General features: G+C 51.4%; 1 long non-coding RNA gene and 1 pseudogene across 1 annotated transcript; one reads left to right on the top strand and one right to left on the bottom strand.

Moving 5' to 3' along the window:
- Positions 1-7,382: 7,382 nt before the first annotated feature.
- LOC136540665 (UDP-glycosyltransferase 92A1-like) lies at positions 7,383-9,158 on the bottom strand (annotated as a pseudogene).
- A 4,326-nt stretch (positions 9,159-13,484) lies between these two features.
- Positions 13,485-15,357, top strand: LOC136540666 (uncharacterized). The gene is made up of 4 exons (XR_010780011.1): positions 13,485-13,778; positions 14,042-14,220; positions 14,516-14,576; positions 14,832-15,357. It is a non-coding gene; the product is annotated as an uncharacterized lncRNA (long non-coding RNA).
- Positions 15,358-17,378: the final 2,021 nt, after the last annotated feature.

Genomic DNA, 17,378 nt, shown 5'->3' on the forward strand with positions numbered 1-17,378 from the left:
TGGGCTTGCTGCAGTCGCGGGCACCACCGCCTAGGTCTCTGGTGGCACGGACTGTGCTGCTCCCACGGACGCCATCGTGACTGCATCCGAATGTGCCTGGCTCGTCGGGGTTGGGGACTGTCCGACTGCGTCCCTCTCCGTCCAGCCCACGTCGAACGCCGTTGTTTGAGCCACTAGAGGCACGGACTACGCTGGCCCCTTGGACGCCACCATGGCTACGTTCGGCGGCTCCTAGCTAGGCGCGGTCATGACCACAGCCATTGGCGATACCGGACTCCTGGCTGGCGGGGTCGTGCCTACCATGGAAGACGTCGCCTACTCGACAACCACCGAGGGCGCGGGCGCCGCTAGATCGGCCAACGAGGCTACAGCGTCAGCGCCGCTCCTGCCCGAAATAGGGGCGACGTCGAGCAGCACGGTCCGTCCTACCTGGAGGGTAAGGCTCTTCTTGGGCGCCAGCCCTAGAGAGCGGCCCGTCCGCAAGAATCTACACGAAGGTGAAGGGCGTAAGGTCAAAGCAGGAAAATAAAAAGGAGGAAAAACTGGGGGAATCAGTGGCTTACTCTGGCGCCTTTGGGTGACGGGAACAGTTTTGGGGACGAACCCCTAGACCCCCCTGACTCGTCTGAGCGGGCCCAGTTTCGAGCCTGCCCCCTGCTCTCAGGGCAGGGGAGCTCGTCTCCCTTATCTCCGAGGGCAGCGGCAACGGAGCCGTCCCTCTCTGTCAATGCCTCGGGCTGGGCGGCAGCACCACCCACCTCCGTCATCTTGTGGGACGCAACAACATAGCCACCTCCCTCCATCAGCACCTCAGGGGCAGCGGCAGGTTCGCCTCCTCCCACCCACCGATCGTCCGCCGGCACCCCACGCGAAGCGGCGGACTCTTCGGCTCCCGCTGGCCCCGAGGACGGGCTGGAGGTTCAGCCCACCTCGACCGACCACACGGACTCGCTTCCCTCCATGTGGAATGGGAAGGGCCCCTGCATGGACGGGCGGGCACTTGTCAGCGTATCCTCGTCCTCCAGGACGTCCCAATCCACGTCGGCAGCTACCTCGTCATCTTCACTACCAGTCTCCTCTCCTCGATCTTGAGCTTGCTGCCTCTGTATCGCCTTTTTCTTCATGAGCTCCCTCGTCCTCTTGTCCCAACTGGCCACGGCGTGGTTCACTACCGTCCGGGTTGGGTCCTTTGGCAGCGAAGCCGGGCTGTCTTCGAAGAACAGTCCCCCCGGCTGGTCCCGCTATCCCGAGCTTAGCATTAGGAGGCCAGATATTCAAATGAAAAGAAAAGCAAGGGGAAAGGAAACTTACGAATTCAACAAACCCTGGTTCCGGCCGCATTGGGGGATGCCCCGGCACCAGATACATGAAGTCAAGGATGGCGCCAACGGAGTCCTTCATGGGCTCCATCACCTCCTTGATGCGCTATGCCACTTTAGAGGGAGAGAGTGCTTCGTCGGAAAGCACCGTCCCTTCGAACGATGCTCCAGGCACCATCTGATACAGGGGAAGCGCGCGCGCCATTAGCAGCGCAACCCTCCTCGCATGGTAGGCGCCAATAATCCCCTGATCCCTTCACGCCCCTCTCCTTCAGAGTTTGGAGGGCGGCAAGAAGGTCATTAAGGTGCTTCTTCTCCTTGCCCATGACACCCCACCCCCACGACCCCTAGGGTCTCCACGATGTAGCGCCTGGTGAAAACTGGTAAGGGGGCGGCGGCGGCATTCTTGACATAGAACCATTACGAATGCCACCCCTTATTGGAGGTGGATACACAGCATTAGCGGGTACGCTCCTACCCGGTTGCTACAGAGGTGGATGCCGGCGCACCCCACCGCCGCGTGCAGCTCTTGCTTCCCGCCCTGCCTCTTCAAAAGATTGACGGCGAAGAGATACCGCCATAGGTCAAAGTGGGGACTGATCCCCAAGAACCCCTTGCACAGGGCGACGAACGCCGCAATGTGCTAGATCCTGTTGAGGGTAAGGTGTTGAAGCTCCACCTGGTAGTAGTCTAGCAGTCCCCGAAGGAACTAATGGGCGGGCGTGGTGAATCCCCGCTCATGGAAGTGGGCGAAAGACACGACGTACCCTTCGGGCGGCTATGGTTCCTCCTCTTCACCGGGCAGCCACCACTCCTCGCCGGTAGTCAACAGGGTGAAGGAGGCCTCGGCGGACAAGGCCCTCTAAGCGCTGAGGGAAGATGTTGGATTTGTACCCCTGGGTCCATTGCGACGGCAAGAGCAGCACGGGGAAGAAGGCAGCAGCAAGTTTAACGACGGGAGCAGTGCGCGTGTCAGAGGCTCTGGCGATTGATGGCGGAGGTTGGCGATGCGAAGGTGAAAAGGCAGAGTACGGAACCCTGGGGGCAGACCTTGTGGTTGTATAGGGGCAACAGATGCGAACAAGCTTAACCGTCCTCCTCGATCTCCTGGGCTAGCCACGCGCACCACCGTGTCACCTAGCTGGGATACGCGCCCGCGATCCCTATCCTTTCCCACTAAGACCGTGCTAGGATGGTTCGCCTTCCCAAGCGGACCAGACTCCTTTCCCACAGATGGAACATGGGTCAGAATGCTTCTTCTCTAGCCCACCTGGGCCTGGAACATCCAGGGATCGGCCCAACAGGTCTCGACGACCAACCCAATAGAAGATGGGCCTGTAAGCAACCAAGACCTAGGTACACGAGTGTCAGTAGGGCCTCGATCCAAAGTCGAGCCCTAGCTAGGTTGACCCTGGACAAAATCCCCGCGAACGGGACACCAGGGTTCCCTTAAAGCTTTCCGGTTGATGAAACCAAACCTCATAGCCTTACCCGCGAAGGGTCCGAAGCACCCCCAGGTGATTCTGCCCAAATCACCCGGGGTCTCGAGGGCTACACCCATCGGGTGCGCTCGCGCGCACCCTCTGGCAAATCAAAATACCCCCGAGCGATTCTACTCGAATCACCTAGGGGCTCAGGGGCTACTGTCGGGGACCTAATACTGGGATACCCAATGAGGTGAAACTGATAACCATCGAACGTTGACACTCCCAATCAGACAAGAACGCTACTGTGTCTCTTGTCCGAAACGATAGAAGACTGGTTCCGCCTCGCCCGACCCCCGAGGGCTAGTCTTCGCCTCGCCCAACCCCCAAGGGCTAGGCTTCGCCTCGCCCGACCCCTGGTGGTCAGACTCCGCCTCGCCCGACCCCCGAGGGCTAGACTACGTCTCGCCCGACGACTGAGGGCAGACTCTGCCTCGCCCTACAAGTACACCCTACTCCATCATAAGGATGAGCACAGGGTACGACATGACACTCGAGTCAAACACAGCACCAAGGACCATGCCCTGCGCCACGGCAGGAAAAGTACCGTCAGGGTACGATGGGATGGGCGCTTTAGACCATTCTGGCATTGCAGAGTCCGAACAGTATTGTAGGCACTGCCTTCAGCCCTTAGACATGGAACCCAACATAGACATACGACAACCAGTATGGTCTAGGAAGAGACTCACGTCCTCTACAATGACGGATGTACTGTCACCATGTCGTGGTCCCAAAGGAGCGGCGCCCGCTCCACGACCCCTTGGGCCCACCAGACGGAGCACTCGCTTCGGCCTCCGGACACCCTCTCCGATCGGAAGGCCTTGCCCAAAGCGCTACTTCTGACTTCGACCCCGCGTTCCTTCGACCGGGGCTCGTAGGAACCAGAAGGCGTGCGGAGAAAGGCAGGGCAAGGCTCATAAGTCAAAATCACTGTACTAGAGACCATACCCTGCACGGAGCAGTACTCTGCAGCCATCCTGACATTCTACAATGGCATCGACAGTGTTGTAGGCACCTACCATTATCTGGTATCCGCCAGTATGGGCAACAAGGCTTGGTAGACGTGGACAACAAGGCTCGAAAGCATACGCACCCTTTCCCTCTCACTTGTAAAGTCGTCCCCTTTATCTATAAAAGGGGATGTGCTTCCTCCAACAAGGGGGGCCGACCCTTGACGAATGAGTTGAACACACACGACACTTCATACATAGCAGAGTAGCGACCAAGCTCTCAGGCAACCTTTTCGATCATTCCATCAGAGACTTAGGACTCATCCCTCTCTCGACTGTTTTGTACCCCCTACTACGAACCATTTTTCGGTACTAATAACACGAGCAGCAGCAGCAAACTAGACGTAGGGACATTCAGCCCGAACCAGTATAAACCTCGTGTCCTTTAGTGCACCATCTGGGCCTAACATGCAATAATCACAAATTTACTAGCCGGTGTTTGTTCGAAACACCGACAAAGTGTTTCAGATGTTTTCGAGCTATGTTGCAAGTGTTGTATACGATGTTGCAACAGTAGATCAAGATGTTGCACATGTTGTAATGGCTATACACGTATGTTTCAAATGTATGTTCCAAATGTTTTATCTATTCCAGACGAATGTTGCAAGTGTTTTGTCTGGAAGCTGTAAAAGTAGATCTAGATGTTTCATATACATGCATGTTGCAAGCATATGTCTCAAGTGTTTTCATGTGTTTCATACGTATGTTTGCAAATGTTTCATCTGGATGTTGCATATGTTTGCAATGGTTTTTAAATATTTTTTAGGCGTTTTCGCAAGTGTTTTCAGATGCTTGTTTCAAATATTTATCTGTCTTCTTTTGTATGTTGCAACTGTTGCATCTGGATGTTTCAAAAGTAAATCGGATGTTACACACGGGATGAACGTGAGAAGCAGCTGGCGGTGCAGACGACGTCCGGGCAGGCGTGGGACCACAACTGGTGCGCTCTATAACGAGCCTGACACGCTAGACGCTCGTTAGCTCCCTGTGCGGGCAGCGTCCAAACTCTAGCGTCCATATCGGATATTCGGACGCTAGCAAGTCCGTAGTGTTTTTGTGAAAAAAGGGCACGACGGTGAAGAGACTCTTGAGTTCATCGAGAAGGTGCAATGGCAGCCTACACTACACGCAAAATTTCTGTTAATTTTATCAGACAGACCACTACTAACTCCATCTTCCCTTTAATCAGGCTGCAAAGTACATCGAGTATGACAGGTCTTTCAGTGAGGATAGAAAAAGCAATCTAACCTCTGAAAATCAATTGCAAGTTCAACAATGCAGCCTGCAAGCTGAAACTGAAAGAACACAGAGAAGCAGAGAAACTCTGCACAAAGGTACTGCTGGCTTGCCCTTTGCCATCTTATGTTGCAGAAGCTTCGATGTGTATGTACGAAATTTTGCCGTCGAAGGTACTTTACACATGTGTCATTATAAAAAATAGTAATTAAGAAATAAACAACATGATGTTACGGTGCCTAAAAAAATTCTGTGATATACATGATCTTACTTTTTAGAAACAACATGATGTTTTTTAATCTAACAAAAAAAATAAAAATTGAGAAATAAACAGTATGTTGTGGTTGCTATATATTTTTCTTCCGCCTTCTAAGAACCGCTTCACCGATTCCTCTCTCAAACCAAACCGGAAACCAAACAGTAGATTAGGTGCACTCAGGCTATCGACCTTTGACAAGTCATAATAAATTGAATAGATGTTTTTTGTAGCAGTTGTTACTCAACAGCACCATCTTCCTCCTACAAGTGCACCTATCAACCACAAGTATACATGGTCAACCCGGCCGTAAGGCGCGGCCAGGGACGGCAGCTTAGACATGCCATACCTGATAGTGCCGCTGTGCCAAGGTAGTGTCACAGGCATGAACCGTGCTGCCAGAAACGGCCGATGTGCTCATGCCAGCCCGCAGCCGCGCCTCGCCCTCGAGGTCGTCGTGTCGGCGCAGCGCCGATCTCTAGCTCCGGCCCCACGACAAGGCCATCGCGCCACCGCGCGGTGACCGGGAGTACGCGCGTGAGTCCGGGAGGAGACGGCCCAGCTCTCCGCACCGCCAAGTGCAATACTCGCGCCGGCGTGTGAGTCGGGAGGGACGAGGGAATAGGTGAGTCAGGAAGAAACTGCCTGTAGATAAGGAGATGTGGGAGTTAGGGTTTGAGGCATTTATATGGTCTCCTATCTAATTCAATTTGTTGAGTTCTCTAAGGCCATCCAACGGTTAGAATAGATCGGACCGGCATCGTGCCAACCCATTAGTTGTGTCATGTCCGGGCCGACACTGCGGCCTGAATTTGTGGCCCAGGCACGGCAACCACGGGGGGCGTGCTAGGCACAGGCACGATGGGCCTTGGGCCGAGCTGTGCTCGGGCCGTGCTTTTAGTGTCATGCCAACACTGGCCTAGTGGGCCTAGCCCATTTGGCCAAGTCTTTCTCGACGGGGGAATATAGCCCATTTTTCATTAAGCAGAGAGAATTACACGACGCAACTACGAGAGAACCCTCATAGCACAGATTACAAACCACCAAGTTAGTGGTGTGTGACTTGGAGTAGAAACCAAGAACAAGAGAAAAGGATACAAAAGCGGGCAACTGGCCACGACAACTAAAACCTACGAACTGAGCCCATTTTTTTTAGCCTCTCCTCTAGATACAGAGGTAGTATCTGTTCGGATATAGACACACACCACCACACACACGGTATATAAACAAATCTACAACTATACCTAGACGACGAACGCAGTTGAGAGATACTCAAAAATCATCAAACTCCAAACATGGTGGACACGTTACTTGACCATTGTGACACATGTGCGCGAAAGACACCTGAAACTATTAACGGAGAATAAATCTCCGTGCCGAGGCTCCTAGGTTGATTCCTGGAATCAACCTAGGACCGGCCGCTTGAACCACCGCAAGCAAGCCAACTGAGCTACGGCTCGTCCTCGAACTGAGCCCATTTGGCCAAGTATAACAGCAACCAATTTTTAGTGTTGTTATGACCCAGTGAACCAAGCTGCACGCGCGAATGTGAGTTCCCTCTCGCACTCGACTTATACCGGGTCTAGCTAACTAAGCATGTTAGTTGTTCCGAGCCCATGAAACAGTTGCAAGGGTTAATCATTGCTTAGGTGAGTTGATCAACTCAGCTAAGCAATGTGCAGTGTGTGCGGTACGCCTCGCAACTTCAGCCCCGTTTGGAATACATAATGCACAAAGAAACTCTAAAGAAAAGTGATTCCTATGTTTTGATGTCACAGGCTTATTTGGCTGCTGCTGCGGCTGTGGCTATTTATCGTATGTTAGATACAGTAGACATTAGCTCTTTTCTTGTAGCCACAGCCTACAGCCGCAGCTGAAAAATTGCAGCGAGCAGGGGCAGGGCCTTTATGCGTGGCACATGTATGATGCACTATAGTTTTCTGACAAATTTTGTACATACTGGATCTTTCCATAGCAATATTTTCGTTAGTGGCGATGCCATGGCACGGACCGAAACTTGCACTGTCACACTACGGCACTGGGTACAAGACTTCCGGCTTGCTTGTTGACATGCTGGTAAGGAAAACCGGCGACAATTACGCGCACTGTTATTATTATACTAGGAGTTCATACAACGATAAAGTACAACACCGCAATCGTATAGCAGTGTTTGTACTGTAGTAAAGCTGCAGATACTGACAACTAAGCCCCTTGTTTGGAAATTGGAACATGGCATCCATGCAAAATTTATTTGTGTCCCAAACGACAAATTTGCCATGATCAGTCGAAGGCGCTATCGACGAGGCGCTCCATGGCGAGCACGGACGAGCCCTTGCCCTTGCCGTCTCCGTCTGCGGCTCCGACAGCCGCGCGCGCCAGCTTCTTCATCTCGGCAGCCTTCCGACGCATGTCCTTGGCCTTGTCGCCGTCCCCGAGCACCGTCTCCACGACGTCCCTAACGCGCTCCGACCCCTTGCTGCCCAGCCCGCCAAACCATCCTCCCGGACGCCACCTCCACGCCGACGCCGAGCTCCAGCCAGCACGCGGGAGTCGAACAGCTGGTCCCCGATGAGCGGCCAGCCCACCACCGGCACGCCGTGCCACAGGCTCTCCATCACCGAGTTCCACCCGCAGTGGCTCAGGAACGCGCCCGTGGACGCGTGCGCCAGGATGCGCATCTGCGGCGCCCACCCGCGCACCACCACGCCCTGCCCCGCGGCCGCGACCCTCTCCTCGAAGTCGTCGGGGAGCCACTCGGCGCGGAACCCCTTCGCCCCGTCGGACTCCACCGGTGGACGCACCACCCAGATGAACGGACGCCCGCTGGCCTCCAGCCCCCGCGCCAGCTCCATCATCTGCGACGCCGGGATCGAGTTCTGCGACCCGAACGACACGTACAGGACGGACGCCTGCGGCTTGGAGTCCAAGAACTTGATGCACATGTCTTGGTCCGGCGCGGTGTCATCTGTAGCTGTTCGGCCGCCGACGCCGATGACGGGACCGACGGCGAAAGTCGGCAGCCCGGAGAGCTTCCCGATGAGGTGAAGACCTTTCGGCTCGATCTCTTCGGAGGTATTGATGACGAGGCCGCTCGAGTGTCGGAAGTGGAGGCTGATCATCCGGCACAGGTACGCCACCATGGGGTCGGACCGGTCGGTGCTGTAGTCCTCGTTGAGGACCACGTTCAGGAAGTCCACATACCGGACACACACGTCGGGGAAGTCTGCCAGCGCAAGCTCGTCGTCAGGGTCGGCGGAGCGCGGGAACGACGGCGGGCGGAGCCAGATAGAGAAGATGACGGCGGAGGCATAGGCGCCGTTGGTGAGGAACATGCGGTGCTGGACGCCGAGCGCGCGGGCGGTCTCGGCCGTCCAGCCCAGGAACATGTCCGCGAGGACGCACACGTTCTTGCGCCCTTCTCTCCCGGCGATCTCAGTCAGGAGCTTCTCGAATGACGGCTGGAGCAGCTCCGTCGCGAAGGTGAAAGTTGGGAAGGCATGGAGGGGCACGGCGTCGGCGCTCTCGGCGTCGGGTGGCAGGCCATGGTCCGACGGCGAGAACGGCAGCTCGGCGAAGCCGATGGAAGATCCGGCCGGCAGCGCGCGCTGGAGGCTGGCGACGTTGCGAGGCGTGCTGACGATGGTGATCGCGAGACGGCGGTGGCCGCTGCCACCACGCTGCCCGAGGCTCTCTAAGCGCTTAGCCAGGTTGAGGAATGGGATGAGGTGGCCTTGCGCCAGGAACGGGAAGAGCAGGAGGTGGCCACTGCCGCGCTCTTGTTGCTCGTGACCCATTGCAACGACAAGCTGCTTGTCCGAGACGTGAATATGGCCTGCTGGTGTGGTGTGTTCTGTGAGTCCGCTGAGGACTCACTAGTGTCTACGTGTGTGAGAGAGAGAGACATATATGCACGCACGCCCGACGCCTGTGCCGTTTGGCGCTTGCATGCTCTACCATAACAGTACGAAAAAATAATCTTGTTTTGCAACCTTTTCTATTTCTATATCTATATCTAATATTTATATATATATATATATATATATATATATATATATATATATATATATATATATATATATATATATATATATATATATATGTCTGTGTCTGTATATGTATCTATCTATTATTTATATATTATCTATTAAAAAGAAAAATGTTTTTTTCCAACCTGCTTTTATTCTTTTCTCTTTGATTAGAAGGATCGGAGGGATCTTCTTGATTAAGTATAGGTAGCATAGATCTCTACTATAATGGACCAATCAAAATTATATTAGGTCCCCTAAAAAATAACCTCCGCTGAGAGCCTACAACCATTGTGCACCTATAAAATTACACACAAGAATTCGTCTCCATTAAAATCAAGGACTAATAAAACACCTAACCCAAATCCGATGGCCACGATTGGACGTGGGATGTCAGGATTCTCACCCCGCCTTCTCACCCCCACAACCCCGCGCCCTCCTCACCCCGCGCGCTTCCGCCCTCGCAACATCGCCGGTCAGGTTTCGAATACTTCGATAACAGAATAAAAAAAAGATCAACACTAGGGAGGACGCGAACAACTATCCCGCCGCCAGCCGTCTCCTCCGTGGCCTATCGCCTTCTCCACGCCATCGCCGGCCGTCTCCTCCCGGAACAGGATGAGAGCGGCGGTCGCCTCCTCCCGACGGCAACGCTCCTCACCGCCAACCCCTCCCTCGCCCGCTCTGCCACACTCGATCTACGATAGGAGGGCAACGCTCCACACCGCTGCCGCTAGGCGAGGCCGCATGGCCGAGCGGGGCCGCTGCCGGCCGAGGCGCGAAGGAGATTGCGGGTGGCGGGGAGGAGAGCCGGCGCACAGATAGATCCTGCCCCGCCGCTGCCTCAGGTGCCCCTGCCCACCGCAGATCCCTCGAGATCGGCCGCCGTGGAGACCAATGAACATGGAGGGCGGAGGCCATCGAGGAAGCCCACCGCTTCAAGTTCCTTCCGCCTGCACTTTATTTATTGCTTCTCTTCATTCCTCTGCCGAGTGGGATCCAACGTCAACCACGCCGAGGGGCGCCGATGGGGCTGCGGCAAGAGCTCACTACCTTCGCCGCACCGCCGCCGGCCGCCGCCAGCCCTGCAGGTATACATAGACCATATGTATCCTAGCTAGCCTGCATTGATTTTTTTTAGGGAACAGGAGGGACTTGGGAAGCCCCTACTGAAAATTTATTAAAGTAACCAAGAAGGTTAACAACAAAAAACAAAAGTTTTACAAGAGTTTACATGGAAGACAGGTGGCAAAAAGAAATTCAGGAAAAAAAGAAACAAAGAAGATTAAGACATTTACAGAGAGTGCTCTAGCCATAATTCAATTGAAGGAAAGTATTTCTTTTTAGCCCTCCACAGGAGCAAGGCAAAAGTCCTCTTAAAAACAGCTGAAGCCCTTTGAATGGTAACAGGGAGTCCTCTAAAAATGGCATCATTCCTAATATTCTAGATACTCCAACTCATAATGATGATAACTTCCATATAAAAACTGACATTTAGCTACATTTTGAAGCTCTCAAAGATCTGTAAAGGGTCTAGAGCTAAATTAACTGTGATGCCAACAAGATTCCAGCAGGCTTGAGCCATTTCACATTCCCAAAAAAGATGTTGAATAGTTTCCTCAGAATTCGAAGAACAAAGCACACAATTGTAAGAAGGAAGGTGCATGTGCTTCCTCCTCAAAATGTTACGGGTGCTCAGCCTGTCATTAGTGAGCAACCAGAAGAAGACCTTGTGCTTATGCTGGCAAGAGGATTTTCAAATCCATTTATAGATTGGGTGTGACCAACTTCTTCCACGCAGCTGACAGTAAGCCTTCTTGGAGGTGAAAATGAAGCTGCCCCAAATATACATCCAAGTGTCAACACCATCAGACAGCTGAAGGTTTTGTAGGATGATTTCGAACTGTTGAAATTGTGCAAAGGCTTCTGTTGAAAGAGGAAGGCTGAACAGACTGGAGGTGCTAGTAACTGAGGCTGCACATTGGAGTGAAAGGAGAGGCTTCTTGGCAAAAGAGAGCAATTCAGCAAAGGTTAATCTTAGTGGTTGACCCATCCAGCAATCATTTCAGAGAAGGCAAGAAGCACCATCTGTCACTAAAACTGAGGCCATGCTTTTGAACTTATCCAACAATTTTAAGACATCTTTCCACCAGAATGATCCTTTCTTGACATGATTAGGGAGTCTACCATTACTATAATATTTCTCCTAGATAAAATGCACCCAGGGGATGTCAGCTCTGTTGTAAAACTTGTGAAAGTTTTTTAGGAGTAGAGCCTCATTTTGGGTTTTGAGGTCCAGCACCCCAAGTCCACCTTCTTCTTTTGACTTGGTCACCATGGGTCAAGCAGCCTTAGCATTGATTCTGTTGTTTTCTTCAGGCTCTCTCCAAAGACAGTGCTTTCTGTATTTGTCAATTTGCTCCCTGACAGTGGAATAAAGATGGAAAGTGCTCATGAAAAACATGGGAAGGGATGTGAAGACAGAGTTGGTCATCTGAAGCTTCCCAGCTTGGGAAAGAAAAAGTGAGGTGTTGACCAGACTCCTTTCACATCTAGTCACCAAAGGCAAGAAGTCCTCAACCCTTGGTTTGGAAGTACCCAATGGGAGCCCCAAGTAGGTGAAAGGCAGACTACCAATGGAGCAGCCAAAGGTGGCAGCAAGATGTTGAAGCCTTTCCTCCGAGAGATTAATTGGAACTAACATTGACTTGGAGAAGTTCACCTTTAGACCAGTAGAATCAGCAAAAGTGTTTAGAAGGGCTTTCATCACAAACAATGCTACCACATGTGCACAAGGTGATACACTTGGTGGTTGACACATTTGATAAAGGGTGGTGAAGTTTGGGAGCAAGGGTAAGAAACTCCATCGACGGAATGAGTGCGGACAGTCCGACGGTGCCACCCGCACCCTAGACAGAAAAGACGGAGGTCACTGTAAGTGACCGGACGCTGGCCTCGGTTGGACCGGCGCGTTCGGTCAGTAGAAGCTGCAAAGACGTTGGCGTCGGTCTCTGACCGAACAATGAAGGACTGTGTCCGGTCCTGCTGACGTGGCAGCGCACAGAGGAGTCACCGAGTGACCGAACGCTGGGTATGTCCGGTCGAGCATGACCGGACGCGTCTGGTCGTAAAAAATCGTCTCTAGACGCTTACTGGAAACGACCGGACGCTGGGGTTCAGCGTCCGGTCACTTTGAGCTGCTGCGTCCGGTCATCACTTGACCGTTGAGATCGAGCGCTCAGTATTTGAAGAGAGGAGACATGTGGCACGCATCGCGTGACCGGACGCTGAGGTCCAGCATCCAGTCAATATGACCGGAGCGTCTGGTCACCCCGCGTTGTGCCCAGTGAAGGGGTACAACAGCTCTATTTCGTGGGGGCTTCTATTTAAGCCCCGTGGCCGGCTCAAGCTCACTCTCTTGGCCATTTGCATTGACATAGCAACCTTATGAGCTTAGCCAAAGCCCTCCCACTCATCTCCATCATTGATTCATCATCTTTGTGAGATTAGGAGAGAATCCAAGTGCATTGCTTGAGTGTTTGCATCTAGAGGCACTTGGTGTTCGTGTTTCGCTACGGGATTCGCTTTGTTACTCTTGGTGGTTGCCGCCACCTAGATGGCTTGGAGCAACGAGGATCGTCGAGCGGAGGGTGGTGATTGTCTCCGGCTCCGATCGTGGTGATTGTGAGGGGTTCTTGACCTTTCCCCGGAGGAGAGCCAAGAAAGTACTCTAGTGGATTGCTCGTGGCTTGTGTGATCCTCATCTTGTGTTGGTTGTGTGGCACCCTATTGAGGGTTTGGCGTGTGATGCCAATTAGCGCGTGAACCTCCAAGTGAGTGAATCGCCACAACGAGGAGTAGCTTGCCTGCAAGCAAGTGAACCTCGGTAAAAATCATTGTGTTCATCATTTGATTCTGAGGTGATTGGTCTTCATTGTTATTCATTCTTGTGATTGATTGGCTCCTTTCTCGACACGGCGGTATAACCTTCTTGCTCACTCTCTTTACATTACCGCAAACTAGTTGTCAAGCTCTTTAGTGTAGCTAGTTGTGAGAGCTTGTTAGTTTGGTTAGTGTGGCTCTTTAGTTAGCTTTTGAGAGCACACTAACTTAGTGTAGTGACATAGCTATTATATGTATAGAAACTATATAAACTAGAATTGTGGTAGGTGGCTTGCATTTTTAATAGTCTAGCGTAATACTCGCTTCGCCTCATAATTGTCTAATCGGTTTGTTAAGTGTTGTTGTAGAAATTTTTATTAGGCTATTCATCTCCCTCTAGCCATTAGGACTTTTCACATGGGTATATCCTGATCCGATCTACCCTGCAGCAGCAATGACGGCTATGCATCTTCCGTGGTGCATGGATGACGACGACTTTGACTGCCTCGAGAAGGGCAAGCGGTGCCCCGGGGAGCTGTCGGCGATGGCCGGCCGCAGGACCCATGGTGAGTAGTCCCGATACCGACCCCCCGATCTCGTTCCCCTCAACCCTAGCGCGTCTCCGGGGCCCTTCCCGGTCATGATCTGTGCGTCCTGGGCTAATCCACTCCCGATCTATGGTCGCAGTCGCTTTGTAGGAATGTGTGTAGGAATGTATACCTTTGCTTGAATTTGTAATCGTGTAAAGGTGATCATGATGTAACCCTTTTGGCTTTTCTGGATGACTTGGCAGTGACCTAATTTGCATATGTTTTACTTATGTTCTTAGACATTGGGCTAGGCGGGGCAGTATAAGTATAAATACTATGTTACGCCACACCGAACTATGATCAGGCGATGAATTAGAAGGTTCTGGCTAGGGAGGCAAGAACATCCAGGAGAGTGCATGCCGAGAAATTAAGGTGTTCATTTATCAGCCTTGGTTGGTTGAGTACCTGAAGAACAAAGGTGAGCATTTATCTGGAATGTTTGAGCACTGCAGGTGGCAAAGTTAATGGGGTTTTTTAACGGTGTCCCTACCTAATTGCTGAATTCCATCTATTTTTGTTTAATACACTATATGATAGAATTTTCTGATTCATGATTCAGAGTCTTTTGCCGGGAACAAACAGTACCTGTCATTATCATGTTCTGTGGGATGTGAACAAATTTGCCGCTGATAGACACTGTATTTGCAGTGGTCTGTTCAGGGAGTATAACAGTTAGTCTAAATCATGTGTGTATGTGTTTTTGTTTTTTGCAGTTGATCTAGGAAAGCAAGGACACAGTTGGCTTTTTCCCTAGAAGGAGCAGACATTTATTTGGTAATAAGCTTATTTTGAGCCATTGTAATTTCCTCTTATCTATTAATTGGACAATGTTCTTTTCAATGATTTTGGAAAAAAAATTCTTAGCTGGTGGCTCTAAATACTTTTAGGGTAACAATTCAATTTGGTATATTTTAGCTTACCCTTTCTCGTAGAAGAAACATAGAATTGGAAAATTCACCTGAATCTTACTAAACATTTGCGGGGATGTTCAGTTACATGATTATTGAACATTTGCAGATTTATATGCAGGGACTATTGTTTGGGGAATGGAACTACGTGGAAGCACTGTTGGTATGGTGTTCATTCTTTCAGGTTTAGTTTATTGAGTATCCATCTATAGAAGAAAGAAAGGTGTCATGTGCACTGTTGAAGCTGGGCGGAGCTCGGATAGATATGGAGGAGGAGCTACCACCGGATCAACTGCCCGCCGCTGGCAGATCGACAGAGATGGAGGAGCTCATTGCCCACCGCCGGCAGATCGACGGAGACGGAGGAGCTCGTTTCGCTGGCGTCTCAGGAATTGGAGGCAAATGGGGGAGGCAGGGAAGAAAACGGCAAGGACAGCAGAGGAGCTGGAACATTATACCATCATTCATATTCATCATATATAGTTCATCAAATGATTTCAATAGAGAATGGTTTTAAACACACGATACGTGCCAATGAGAAGTCTGTCATCATTCATATGGATGAGGGCACTACTACTGGTTATAATGGTATTATCTCCTGTATTGTGGTAACTATGGAAAGAAATATCGTCATTTGGTTGTTTTAATGTGCATCACTAAAATGTCACCGTAGCGTTAGCACGGGCACAATACTAGTAAGAGGTAAGATTAGAGTAAGATAAGATTCGCCTGATTTCTATTTTTATTATTAAATAAATATATCTCCAAGCTACATATTATTGCAAATATAGCTAATTTAGTTCAAAAAATATTAGGGCATGGCTAGCGCCCGGATATCCGGATGGACACGCGCGCATGGATGCCCGTGCAGCCTGCCTCCGTCCGCCTCGCTTTGACTCGCACGTGCACCCCGCCCTCAACACTGCGCCCGCCGCTCCTCGCGTCCGGATGGACGGCCACGTGGCTCGCCCCCGCCCCCCGCCCCCCGCTGCACCCCGCTCCTTCCCCCGACCCCCTCCTCCTCTCTGCATGGGCGGGACCAGGGAGCCGGCCCCAGCTTGTTGCGCCCTTGTCCGCCGGTACCCTGCTCTACCGCGTCACCATCCTCGGCGCCTAGGCCGTGTGTCCATCACTCACCGTGCCCCCTAAAACACTTGCAATATGGAACTCTTGGATGCAACATACATCGGGCACAGATGAAACATTTGAAATATACTGTTGCAACATATGTGTGAAACATATGCAACATCCAGATAAAACACTTGCAACATGTGTGTGAAACATATGCAACATCCAGATAAAACACTTGCTACAGCATACATCTGAAACAGATGAAACATTTATTCAAAACGCTTGCAACATACCACTCAAAACACTTGCAAAAATATGCAACATGTGCAACATCCTGATCTACTTTTGCAACATCCATATGTAACAACTGCAACATCCTGATCTACTTTTACAACATCCGTATGTAACAACTGCAACATACCTCTGAAATATCTGAAACACTTGAAACATACATTTACAACATAAGGAAGGGGAAGGTCGGGCCAGTCGATTTCGGTTGTTGGGGTGGGATCCTGCGGCGAGCGACGGCACGAGCACCACCAGAACCGGACATGCTTGTGGGTGCTCTTGGTTTGGCCGGGGAAGACCTGAGGCACCACGGCACGTGCGCCCCAACGGCCATGGCGGGGTCAGTGGCGCGCCCAACGATGGTGGGCGACAAGGGAGCGAGCGGCGCAGGTGACTGGGACGCAAGTGAGCGGCGTAGGGAGTGAGGGCGTGCGGCGCGGTCGGCGATGGGAGGGAGGGGGCGGACGGATGAGCGGCCACGCTCCTTCGGGCGCTGGGCGAATAAGCATACGAGGGAGTGACGATTTGTTTTTTTTTTTTGTTTTGGAGAGAGATAGGGCCTGCTCCTACGGAGCCGCGTCCGGATGAGAGTCACGAACAGACGCCCGTGTTGAATCATTATCGAAAATATTAACTACCTAATACCACTGATGGCATGGTTATCACTAAATTAAATTATAAAATTTGAATTTTATGAAAAGGATAAAACATAAATAGATATGTAACATTCTATCGTCGCTTTCCATGAACATTTGATATTTTCTTTCTCCCGTTGCAACGCACGAACATATTTGTTAGTTCCCAATAAAATACCTTTGATTTTGGTCCGTCCGTCCATATCATTTTTCCACTTTTTTTATTTTTTTAGCCGTCCACCTGGTTATTTTGAGCGGGATACTATTTTCTTTTCCTTTTTTTCGTTTTTCCTGGTTTTCTCTGCGATTATCATTTTTTAACAGAGAGAGTAGTTCACACGTACACATATATGTTGTCACGAATTTACTACTATTTTTAGATTAAATTCGACATAAAAATGTCTAAATTGCTAATAGAACACGTCACCGGTTGCCACGAGAGGCCGCGGTTGACGCCTAATGGCTAATGCGGTCCATGGAGGACTACTTCGAGGAGTTCGAGGTGATGCGCACCTTGCCACCACGGGCGTCGACGCTGCTCATTACGGTGTGGTCGCAGCTGGCGTTTCGTGCTACCGACTTCTGGTGGGGCCTACCTGCAGCGTGCGGCCCCACGACATTGCCCGAAAAGGAGTGGCTCTATTCCTGTCCACGTCCTACTGGGGATGCCGCTC

Source organism: Miscanthus floridulus, chromosome 2 (genome assembly GCF_019320115.1).
Source record: "Miscanthus floridulus cultivar M001 chromosome 2, ASM1932011v1, whole genome shotgun sequence".
NCBI lineage: Eukaryota > Viridiplantae > Streptophyta > Magnoliopsida > Poales > Poaceae > Miscanthus > Miscanthus floridulus.